The sequence below is a fragment of the Pongo pygmaeus genome, chromosome 2, assembly GCF_028885625.2.
Source record: "Pongo pygmaeus isolate AG05252 chromosome 2, NHGRI_mPonPyg2-v2.0_pri, whole genome shotgun sequence".
Classification (NCBI taxonomy): domain Eukaryota; kingdom Metazoa; phylum Chordata; class Mammalia; order Primates; family Hominidae; genus Pongo; species Pongo pygmaeus.
In genome coordinates this window covers 192,813,084-192,825,336 of record NC_085930.1, presented here as the reverse complement: position 1 = coordinate 192,825,336, position 12,253 = coordinate 192,813,084, and the positions used below count along the sequence as shown (strand labels likewise).

The following is a 12,253-nucleotide window of genomic DNA, read 5'->3' as shown; positions in this document are numbered from 1 at the left end:
TAAAATCAACACCCCTGTCAATCACTTCGAGGCAGTTTATTGAGTATTCTCTTAAGGATCAGAGACCAAAGCGCTGTGTAAAGCTGTAATGTTCCCGTTAGGTACCATCTAAAGAGGGTAAACAGGAGAAAGTACCCCTTTCAAATGTTAATCTGATGCTGTAAACAGCAGTTGACTTCTCATTTACATGGGCAAAACACTTTAAACTATTTTAGCAACTGTTTTATGTAAGAAAAAAAGAGATAGGATTTTGATGGTTAATGCTACATTTTAAACACATTATCTCCACAGCTACTATCTTAATAATAGTTTTTGCATTTGTGTCCGCTTTTCTTCTTGAATTTAGTGGTCCTCTAATCAAACTGACGGGCAGGGAGTTGGACTAGAAGGGTCATCTGTATAGTAGGCGTATCTCTGTGGCTGGGGTTGAGGGATTGATTGTTCAGAAAATAATCCTTTTGTTCTGAGTCGGAAGAGGAGGACGAGAAGGAGGAACACCAGGAATCCCAGAAACCTCTTCACTCCCGGGGACGTATGAATGGTCTCAGAAGTGGATGGGCATGCTGTCTAGCGGCATTCTGGATGTACGCTTGGATTTCCTCAGCCCTTTTATTCCACATAAATTACTGTAGTTATTGGGGATGTAAAGCTGCAGCCTGTCCTTGGGAGAATATTCTTTTTCTATAACAATATTCAGGATATTGTCAGAGTGGGACCTTTCTACTTCTCCTGTGGAAATGGTGATGAGATCTGGATCCCTTCTCTTCAAAATGGTACACCCAGGTCTTGTCACTCATTGGATGCTGCCTGATCTTGATGTTGCAGTTTCCATTGTCAGTGACATCGTCTGACCTTCTGTGGTCTGGATTGAGACTTGGATTGTCTGAGTACTGGCAGATGTAGTAGTTTTTCATCAGGCGTGATTTCTTTTTCTAGACAAAATTCTGAACTTAGACTCTTTAAGGACGCTGCACTTCCATGCAGCAGAGTTCAAAGTTTCCATACTGCTGATTTTCTTACAATCTTCTGCCTCCGTTTTTTTTCAGAGTTTGCAGAGAATATAAGGATGACCTCAGCTTGCTTCATCCACTGAAGCTACTGTGATGTTGGGCAAAGCCAAAGAATCCATAGAATCCTGAGCACGTTGCTCTGGTTTCAAGTCTGACAAAAACCCCAGGGGATTTTCATACCCCTGTGTTTGATCATTAGCCTACCCTGAAGCCCCATGGTCCAGATTCAATTTCTAGAGCCTTCTACTGCTTACAGGTCCTGGGTGGTTGCCATGAGCAGAAACACTGTTCATCTTGTGCCCAGTCCATATCAGGTCAGTAATTTTTACTTGCAAGGTTCTGTTTGTTTTGCTTTAGCCAGTTCTTATTTTCTTTCTTTCTCTCTTTCTCCCTCCCTCCTTCCCTCCCTCCCTCCCTCCCTCCCTCCCTTCCTTCCTTTCTTTCCTTTTTTTTTTTTGACAGTCTTGCTCTGTCACCCAGGCTGGAGTGCAGTGGCATGATCTCGGCTCACTGCAAGCTCCACCTCAAGGATTCAAGCGATTCTCCTGCCTTAGCCTCCTGAGTAGCTGGGATTACAGGCACCCGCCACCACGCCTGGCTAATTTTTTTGTACCTTTAGTAGAGACGGGGTTTCATCATGTTAGCCAGGATGGTCTCCATCTCCTGACCCCGTGATCCACCTGCCTCAGCTTCCCAAAGTGCTGGGATTATAGGTGTGAGCCACCGCGCCCAGCTTGTTATTTTCGAACATGCTATCAGATATCTAATGCTGATTGGCTCGAATATCCATCTCATTGGGCTGCTGCTGAAGAGGCTTTTATCACCAAATTTGAGGAGGAGCTATGTCATATAATCTTCATGCCTACCCAGTCCTTCAGGGTTTTCTGGGGTTTAATGCCGTACTCTGTCTTTCCAAAATTCTGCATTGATAAAAATGTTCCTTGCCTGGAGAGACTCAGAATATCCAATTTCTGAGAAATGGTGTCATCAGCATCGCCCAAAAGGCCAGAAAACTTGTAGTTCAGAGCAGGGGACAAGAGGAGAGACTGTCTACACTGATCTGCTGACCAACTGCTTTTGCCCATTCAGATGCTTTTTCTGGTGTTTCTTGATCAAGCTGACTGAAATGGATAATTGGAAGAATTAGAAGCATGGATGTCTTTACTGAGGCTAAATTTTTTTTTTTTTTTTTTTTTTTGAGACAGAGTCTTGCTCTGTTGCCCAGTCAGGAGTGCAGTGGCGCCATCTTGGCTCACTGCGACCTCCACCTCCCAGGTTCAAGCGATTCTCCTGCCTTAGCCTCCAGAGTAGCTGGGACTACAGATGCTCACCACCATGCCCAGCTAATTTTTGTATTTTTAGTAGAGATGGGGTTTCACCTTATTAGCCAGGCTGGTCTCCAACTCCTGACCTTGTGACTTGCCCTCCTAGGCCTCCCAAAGTGCTGGGATTACAGATGTGAGCCACCTTGCCTGGCCTGAGGCGGCATATTTTTGAGTAATAAATCTGACTTTGGGAAAGAAGAGACATCCAACAAAAAGGATTTACGCTAGACGCGAGAAAAGCACGCTTCTGCAGCATGCCAGCACTTCCCATCATAGGTCATCTGCACATGGTCGACACTAATATGTTCCCACAGATATCTCAGCACTCTGGGTAGACAGGCTCAAAACAACTACAGCAGAATGTGTGGCCATCCTTCATAACATACCTTGTCCTCTGGGGACCATTTCGCGCTCAAGGCAGCAGAAGTGTTTTAGGTGCCAATGGTGACTCTCAGTTTCTGTGCAAACATCAACAAAATTATCTCTGCACATGCTGAGCATCAGGGTTTGAGCAATTCAGCATGGTGCCTGCCACAGTGAATTTTTTTATCCTGACAAAAATAGACGAGGTTGACCAGCAGCTCTTTACACGTGAAACAGACAAAACAGAATGAGTACCAGCACACTCCAGGGCCCACTCGAGAGGCAAACACTGCAATTTTACCTCAGTTGATCTTCAACCCACATTGCTCACACATAGCGTGCATTACTGCCCTAGACAAAAGTTTAATCATGCCTCTTCCAAGTGCTTCTTTCTGCTGCTAAGCACTGAACACTTGGAATTCTTTATTCTCATCTTCATTCAAAGACTGACAATACTATACGTCATTATCATGTGGTGGCAACTGGTGTACAAGCCCTTTAATCAGATGTTTCTTTCCAGGGATGTTAATATAAGGATATTTTCCTCTGATAAGCAAGCAAAAGAGAGCTAGATTTGCTCTGGTCTAAGGCCCAGGGGACCTCGGAGTACTCCTCCAGTGCACAGCCAGAATCATTATCTGATATGGAACTTCTCTGATACCTAAAGGCAAATTTGCTCATTTTGGGCCCCATCTCCAAAGGCATAATAATAAAGCCAAAAGCCAGTTTTTGCAGTCACAGGACATCAAACAATGGCTGCTCTGTCGGCCTGCTCCATTCTTAGGAGTCTTAGTGAGTGAAGCTACTGAAATGCCCTAACCTCTTCATCTTGAACTCTTTTTCCTGGAAGCAGTGGGCTGGCATAGAAAACTCACAGGGGTCCAGAGTCAGAGAGAACTGGGTTCAAATCCCAGTTCTGCTACTTACTAGTTGAGTGAGGTTGGGTAAGTTCTGTAACCTCTCAGAACCTCAACTTCCATGTCTGTAAAATGGATATGATATTAATAATAGGGATGTAGTAAGGATTAGATAAGAGAAACAATGTGAAGCATAAGGCCTGGTGTACACTCTCTGTTTAACAAATAATACTTCTTTCCTATTCTATTTTTCTGTTAAGCAAGAATTGAACTAGGTCTCGTGTTGCCATCTCTGATAGGCACTAGGATCACCATTCTCATATTCAAGTATGGCTTGGAGGAGACCACATTTTCTCCAGCCTTTGTACATGTTGTTCCTCAGCCTAGAGTCGTGATTCTCAAACTTTACCATTCATCAGAATCACCTGTAAGATTTGCTAAAACTCATATTTCTGGAACCCACATCTAGAATTTCTGACTGTATGTCTGGGGAAGGACCTGATAATTTGCATTTCTAACAGGTTCTTAATTGATACTGGTGCTGTTGATCTGGAAACGCATTTTGAGAACCACTGGCCTAGAACAATGTACCACATTTCCTATCCTCTGGCTAACTCCTACTCATCCTTTGGGTCTCAGCTTTGATTTATTTCCACCAGAAAGTCTTTCTTAAACCTGAAGTCCAAATTAGGTATTCAGTCTCTGTGCTTTCAGAGCTCCCTGGACTTGCTCACTCATAGGATATATCACAGTGTTTTGTAATTGTCTTGCTACTTGTCTGTGTCTCTTACTAGACACTATCTACTTTGGAAAACGGATCATGTCTGCCCTATTCATGGTATCTCCAGCACCTTGCTCTGTGCCTGGCACATAGTGGGTGCTCAATAAATGATTATTGAATGAATAATTGAGTCAGACTGTGGGTAGCTAGAACCAGAGCTTAGGGACTCATAACGGTGGGGCAGATAAAAGGAGTAAGTTCTGCATTTCACCATGTTTGCCAGGCTGGTCTGGAACTCCTGATCTCCGATGATCTGCCCGCCTCTGCCTCCAAAAGTGCTGGGATTACAGGCATGAGCCAAAATACAAAAATTAGCTGGGCATGGTGGCAGGTGCCTGTAGTCCCAGCTGCTTGGGAAACTAAGGCAAGAGAATCGCTTGAACTCGGGAGGCTGAGGTTGCAGTGAGCTGAGATCGCACCACTGCACTCCGGCCTGGGCGACAAGAGTGAAACTCCGCCTCAAAACTAAAACAACGACAACAAAAAGGAGTAAGTCCTATCAGTGGCTAGTGGCCAGGCAAGTCTAGCAATTCAGTGCCAGGGACATCAGCAGAAAGTATCAGGAACTATATAGGTGCAGGGCCTGGACTTCAGAAGCTGAGTTCAGCCGCTGGAAGGACTTGGGTCATGAAGAACAGGGCAGAAACCAGTGTCATAGACACTCAGCAGGGACTTGAGACTCAATATCTGATTAAGATGCTTGATCCAAAAAGCCCCAAGAATTTAAAACATTAGTGGTCCCATTCTTGTTTGATGGCTCAACATATGGTCTATCTTCGTGACTATTTCATGTGCACTTGAAAATATTTTTTATTTTGTTAAGTGATGTGTTCTATAAATGTTAGCTAGGTCAAGTTGGTCAATAGCATTGTTCAAATCTTTGATATCCTTACTGATTTTTTGACTACTTATTTTACCAACTATTGGGTAAGAAGTGTTTATATCTCCAAATGTAATTATGGATATGTCTTTCTCCTTTAGTTTAGTCAATTTTGCTGCATGTATTTTGAAATTATATTATTCAGTGCAGACACATCAATGATTGTTATTTATTTTTTATGAATTGTTTACTTCGTCATTATGAAATGTTTTCCTTCATCCTTTTATAAGGTTCTGAAGTCTACTCTGATATTTATAAAGCCACTCTATCTTTCTTTTTATTTATTTATTTATTTATTTTTTTTTTTTTTTTGAGGTAGAGTCTCACTTTGTTGCCCAGACTGGAGTGCAATGGCGCGATCTTGGCTCACTGCTACCTCCGCCTCCTGGGTTCAAGTGATTCTCTTGCCTCAGCCTCCTGAATAGCTGAGATTACAGGTGCCTGCCACCATGCCTGGATAATTTTTGTATTTTTAGCAGTGACGGAGTTTCACCATCTTGGCCAGGCTGGTCTTGAACTCCTGACCTCGTGATCCACCCACTTCAGCCTCCCAAAGTGCTGGGATTACAGGCATAAGCCACTGTGCCTGGCTGCTTTCTTTTTCAAAAGAACATATTTACTGAGACATAGTTTATATATCATACAATTCATTCATTTGAAATGTATAATTCAATTTAGGTTGTGCAAACATCACCACAATCTAATTTTAAAACACTTCAGCTGGGCGTGATTGCTCACGCCTATAATCACGGCACTTTGGGAGGCCAAGGCAGGCAGATCACTTGAGGTCAGGAATCCAAGACCAGCCTGACCAACATGGTAAAACTCCATCTCTACTAAAAATACAAAAATTAGCCGGGCGTGGTGGCTCACACCTGTAGTCCCAGCTACTCAGGAGGCTAAGGCATGAGAATCGCTTGAACCCAGGAGGCGGAGGTTGCAATGAGCTGAGATCACGTCACTGCACTCCAGCCTGGGCAACAGAGTGAGACTCGGTCTTAAAAAAACAAAAACGAGTCTTAAAAAAACAAAAACAAAAACAAAACACTTCATTGTCCAGATTTCTGTTGGTTAGTATTTGTATGGTTTAATGTTTTTATCATTTTACTTTATAAAAGCCAGCTTTATTAAGAAAAATCCTTTTACTTATAATCTTTCCATATCTTTACATTTAAAATGAGTTTATTATAAGCAGCATACAATTGCATCTTGCTTTTTAAATCAAATTTGATAATCTCTGCCCTTTAAAGTGTTAGATCATTTACATTTAACGTAATTTTTGATATGGTTGTGTTTTAATCTGTCGGTATGCCATTTGTCTCCCATTTGTCCCATCTGCTTGGTCATTTTTCCCCCTTTTCTCTGACTTCTTTTTGGATGGAGTATTTTCTTTTCCACAATGGGCTTATTATCTGTATATCTTTTTTTGTCTTATTTTTTAGTTGGTGCTCTAAGATTTACAATATCCATATTCAATTTATCATAGTCTATTTTCAAAAATACATTATTTCATTTCTAGTGTAAGAAACTTATAACATTATATTTTCATTTTGCCCTTTTTCTCATTGATGCTATTATTGTCATACATTTTACTTCTATGTATGTTATAAATCCTGCCATGCCTAGTTATTGTTTTTGCTTTAAATAGCTATTACCTTTTATAGAAATTAAAATATGACAGAAAAAAGTATTGTATATGTACCCACATATTTACCATTTTTGGCACTCTTCATTTTTTATGTCAATCTAAGTTTCCATCTGGTATAATTTTCCTTTTGCCTGAAGAATGTTTTCTTTCTTTTTTTCTTTTTTTAACATAGATAACAGATCTACTAGTGACAAATTCTCTCAGCTTTTGTCTAAAAAAAATTACCTTGTTTTTGAAGGATATTTTCACTGGATACAGAATTCTAGGTTGATAGTTTTTCTTTTTGTTTTGTTTTACTTGCAGCACTTTAAAGATGGCTTGCATAGTTTCTGATGAGAAGTCAGGGATCATTCTATTTTTTTCCTTTGTATGTTATGTTTTTTCTGTGCCTACTTTTAATATGTTCTTCTTATCACTTCCCCCCAGCTATTTGATTGTGATATGCTTTGTGTGTGTGTGTGTGTGTGTGTGTGCATGTGTGTATTTATCTTGCGTGAAGGTTTGTTGGGATTATTGAAGCTACAGCTTTATAGTTTCTATTACACTTGGAAAATTTGAGCAATATTTTTGTTTAATATTATTTCTGTCACTCCCCCACTTCTGCATCTTGTAATCCCATCATACCACTTTATATTGCCCTACAGGTCACTGAAACTCTGTTCAGTTTTTTCAATCTTTTTTCTATCTGTGCTTTTCTCTCTGGATAGTTTCTATTTCTATGTCTCCAAGTTCGCTGATCTTTTCTTCTGTACTGCCGAAATTGTTGTTTAACCCTTTCAGTAAATTTTTTTTTTTTGAGACGGAGTCTCCCTCTGTCGCCCAGTTTGGAGTGCAGTGGCGCGATCTCGGCTCACTGCAAGCTCCGCCTCCCGGGTTCACGCCATTCTCCCGCCTCAACCTCCCGAGTAGCTGGGACTACAAGCGCCCGCCACCACGCCCGGCTAACTTTTTGTATTTTTAGTAGACACGGGGTTTCACCGTGTTAGCCAGAATGGTCTCGATCTCCTGACCTCGTGATCCGCCCGCCTTGGCCTCCCAGAGTGCTGGGATTACAGGCATGAGCGACCGCACCCGGCCAAATTTTGTATTTCAAACATTATATTTTCATCTCTAGGATTTCCATTTGGCGCTTATCTATATCTCCCATTTCTCTCTACATTACATTCATTTTTCTTTTAAATACTTGAACATAGCTACAATAGTTGTTTTTGCTTTTTGTTTTTTGTTTTTTTTGCTAATTTCATTACCTCTGTCATTTCTGAGTTTGTTTTTAACTGACTGATTTTTCTTCTAGTATGGATCACTTCTTAAAATTAAAAAAAAACTTCTTTGTATGTCTTGTAATTGTATTTTAGAGACAGGGTCTTGCTATGTTGCCCAGGCTGGATTGGAACTCCCGGCTCAAGCAACCTTCCAGCTTCAGCCTCCTAAGTAGCTGGGACTACAGATGCACACAACCATTCTTGTCTACTCTGCTGATTTTTGATTGGATGCTGGACATTTCAATATTCGTTGAGTGCTCAATTTTGCTTTTTTCCTTTTAAGTATGTTAGACTTTGTCCTGGCAGACAGTTAATTTATTAGAAGATCAGTTTGATCTGTCTGAAGCTTGTTTTTAAGTTTTGTTATTGTAGGTCTAGAGTATCCTTTACTCTGGGACTAGGGTAGTCCTACAAGCAAGGTGTGGTGCTTCTGGGGTCTTTACTAGAATGCCCCAGGTGCTTAATACAGTTTCTTCTTTCTGGCTGATTAGAACTCAAATGTCTCCTAGGTCTGGGTGAACTCTGGGAATTTTTCAGCTTGCAACTACTGGTAATAACTTCCCAGAACTTTTGTGAGGGTTAAATTAAATAATGCATATGAAGATTATTGCAGGGGATTATGATTAGGAAGAGATATATAAGGGGCTTCTGGGGTGCTGGCAATATATTTTTTGATCTGGGTGGTGGTTTCATGTGTGTTCACTTTACAACTATTTGTTAAACTGAATTTTTTATGTGTATGTTATACATCACAATAAAAATTAAAAGAAAACAAAGAAGATAACATACTGCTGGCATGTAGTAGATGCTCAATAAATGTAGCCAGCCTGATTACATGAGATAAGAGATGTAAAATAGCTGGCACAGAATCCAGCACACAGGGTTGGGGCAGAATCCTGGATAATTTCCTGTAAGTAAACTTTTTATGGAAGTATAACCTAATAAAGAGGAATAAACAGAGCATAAGCACATAGCTCCATACATTTTTCCAAAACAGAACACACCCAAGTAACCAGTAACCAGGTCAAGAAATAGAACTTAATTGGTTCTTAATTGTTAATGTAAAACAATATGGAATGGGATTTTCCTGATGTCTCATAATTTTGGTTAAATTCTCAAAGCTGATAAGAATTCCTCTTTGCTCCCTCTCCCTCTCCCTCTCCCTCTCCCTCTCCCTCTCCCTCTCCCTCTCCCTCTCCCTCTCCCTCTCCCTCTCCCTCTCCCTCTCCCTCTCCCTCTCCCTCTCCCTCTCCCTCTCCCTCTCCCTCTCCCTCTCCCTCTCCCTCTCCCTCTCCCTCTCCCTCTCCCTCTCCCTCTCCCTCTCCCTCTTTTTTCGGTCTCCCTCTCCTTCTTTTTTCGGTCTCCCTCTGTTGCCGAAGCTGGACTGTACTGCCGGGATCTCGGCTCGCTGCAACCTCCCTGCCTCGGGCTCCTGTGACTCTCCTGCCTCGGCCTGCCGAGTGCCTGGGATTGCAGTCGCGCGCCGCCACGCCTGAATGGTTTTTGTATTTTTGGTGGAGACGGGGTTTCGCTGTGTTGACCGGGCTGGTCTTCAGCTCCTGGCCTCGAGTGATCTGCCTGCCTCGGCCTCCCGAGGTGCTGGGATTGCAGACGGAGTCTCGCTAACTCAATGCTCAATGGTGCTCAGGCTGGAGTGCAGTGGTGTGATCTCGGCTCTCTGCAACCTCCACCTACCAGCCTCCTGCCTTGGCCTCTTAAAGTGCTAAGATTACAGCCTCTGCCCCACCGCCACCCCGTCTAGGAAGTGAGGAGCGTCTCTGCCCGGCCGCCCATCATCTGGGATGTGAGGAGCGCCTCTGCCCGGCTGCCACCCCGTCTGGGAGCAAGTGAGGAGCGCCTCTGCCCGGCTGCCCCGTCTGGGAGATGAGGAGCACCTCTGCCCGGCCGCCCCGTCTGGGAGGAAGTGAGGAGCGCCTCTGCCCTGTTGCCCTATCTGGGAAGTGAGGAGCGCCTCTGCCTGGCCGCCACCCCGTCTGGGAAGTGAGGAGCGCCTCTGCCTGGCTGCCACCCCATATGGGAAGTGAGGAGCGCCTCTGCCCAGCCGCCCCTTCTGGGAGGTGAGGAGCGCCTCTGCCCAGCCGCCCCGTCTGGGAGGTGAGGAGTGCCTCTGCCCGGCCGCCCCGTCTGGGAGGTGAGGAGCGCCTCTGCCTGGCCGCCACCCCGTCTGGGAGGAAGTGAGGAGCACCTCTGCCCAGCTGCCCCATCTGGGAAGTGAGGAGCGCCTCTGCCCGGCTGCCACCCCCTATGGGAAGTGAGGAGCGCCTCTGCCCGGCCGCCCACTCTGGGAAGTGAGGAGCGCCTCTGCCCGGCCGCCCACTCTGGGAAGTGAGGAGCGCCTCTGCCCGGCCGCCCACTCTGGGAGGTGAGGAGTGCCTCTGCCCGGCCGCCCCGTCTGGGAGGTGAGGAGCGCCTCTGCCTGGCCGCCACCCCGTCTGGGAGGAAGTGAGGAGCACCTCTGCCCGGCCGCCCACTCTGGGAGGTGAGGAGCGCCTCTGCCTGGCCACTCCGTCTGGGAAGGGAGGAGCGCCTCTGCCCGGCCACCCCGTCTGGGAGGTGAGGAGCGCCTCTGCCCGGCTGCCACCCCGTCTGGGAGGAAGTGAGGAACACCTCTGCCCGGCTGCCCCATCTGGGAAGTGAGGAGCGCCTCTGCCCGGCCGCCACCCCATATGGGAAGTGAGGAGCGCCTCTGCCTGACCACTCCGTCTGGGAGGTGAGGAGTGCCTCTGCCCGGCCGCCCCGTCTGGGAGGTGAGGAGCGCCTCTGCCCGGCCGTCACCCCGTCTGGGAGGAAGTGAGGAGCACCTCTGCCCGGCTGCCCCGTCTGGGAGATGAGGAGCACCTCTGCCCGGCCGCCCCGTCTGGGAGATGAGGAGCACCTCTGCCTGGCCGCCCCGTCTGGGAGGTGAGGAGTCCCTCTGCCCGGCTGCCACCCCATCTGGGAGGAAGTGAGGAGCACCTCTGCCCGGCCGCCCCCTCTGGGAAGTGAGGAGCGCCTCTGCCTGGCCGCCACCCCGTCTGGGAGGAAGTGAGGAGCGCCTCTGCCTGGCTGCCCCATCTGGGAAGGGAGGAGCACCTCTGCGCGGCCGCCACACCGTCTGGGAAGTGAGGAGCGCCTCTGCCTGGCTGCCCCATCTGGGAAGGGAGGAGCACCTCTGCCCAGCCGCCACACCGTCTGGGAAGTGAGGAGCGCCTCTGCCTGGTCGCCCCGTCTAGGAGGTGAGGAGCGCCTCTGCCCGGCCGCCCAGTCTGGGAAGTGAGGAGCGCCTCTGCCCGGCCGCCCTGTCTGGGAGGTGAGGAGCGCCTCTGCCTGGCCGCCACCCCATCTGGGAGGAAGTGAGGAGCGCCTCTGCCCGGCCGCCCCCTCTGGGAAGTGAGGAGCGCCTCTGCTTGGCCGCCCCGTCGGGGAAGTGAGGAGCGCCTCTGCCCGGCCGCCCCGTCTGGGAGGTGAGGAGCGCCTCTGCCCGGCTGCCACCCGGTCTGGGAGGAACTGAGGAGCGCCTCTGCCCGGGCGGCCCCGTCTGGGAAGCGAGGAGCGCCTCTGCCCGGGCGGCCCCGTCGGGGAAGTGAGGAGCGCCTCTGCCCGGCCGCCCCGTCTGGGAGGAGAGGAGCGCCTCTGCCCGGGCGGCCCCGTCTGGGAAGTGAGGGGCGCCTCTGCCCAGCCGCCCTGTCTGGGAGGTGAGGAGCGCCTCTGCCCGGCTGCCCTGTCTGGGAGGTGTACCCAACAGCTCCAAAGAGACAGCGACCATCGGGAGCGGGCCATGAGGACGATGGCGGTTTTGTTGAAGAGAAGGGGAGGAAGTGTGGGGAAAGGAAGGAGAGATCAGATTGTTGCTGTGTCTGTGTAGAAAGAGGTGGGCATAGGAGACTCCATTTTGTTCTGACTAGGAGAAATTCTTCTGCCTTGGGATGCTGTTGATCTATGGCCTTTCCCCCAGCCCCTTGCTCTCTGAAACATGTGCTGTGTCAACTCAGGGTTAAATGGATTAAGGGCGGTGCAAGATGTGCTTTGTTAAACAGATGCTTGAAGGCAGCATGCTCTTTAAGAGTCATCACCACTCCCTAATCTCAAGTACTCAGGGGCACAAACACTGCGGAAGGCCGCAGGGT

At 47.1% G+C, this 12,253-nt stretch overlaps 1 pseudogene; it reads right to left on the bottom strand.

Annotated features, from left to right (window-relative positions):
• Positions 1–299: 299 nt before the first annotated feature.
• Positions 300–3,403, bottom strand: LOC129032968 (prickle-like protein 1; annotated as a pseudogene).
• Positions 3,404–12,253: the final 8,850 nt, after the last annotated feature.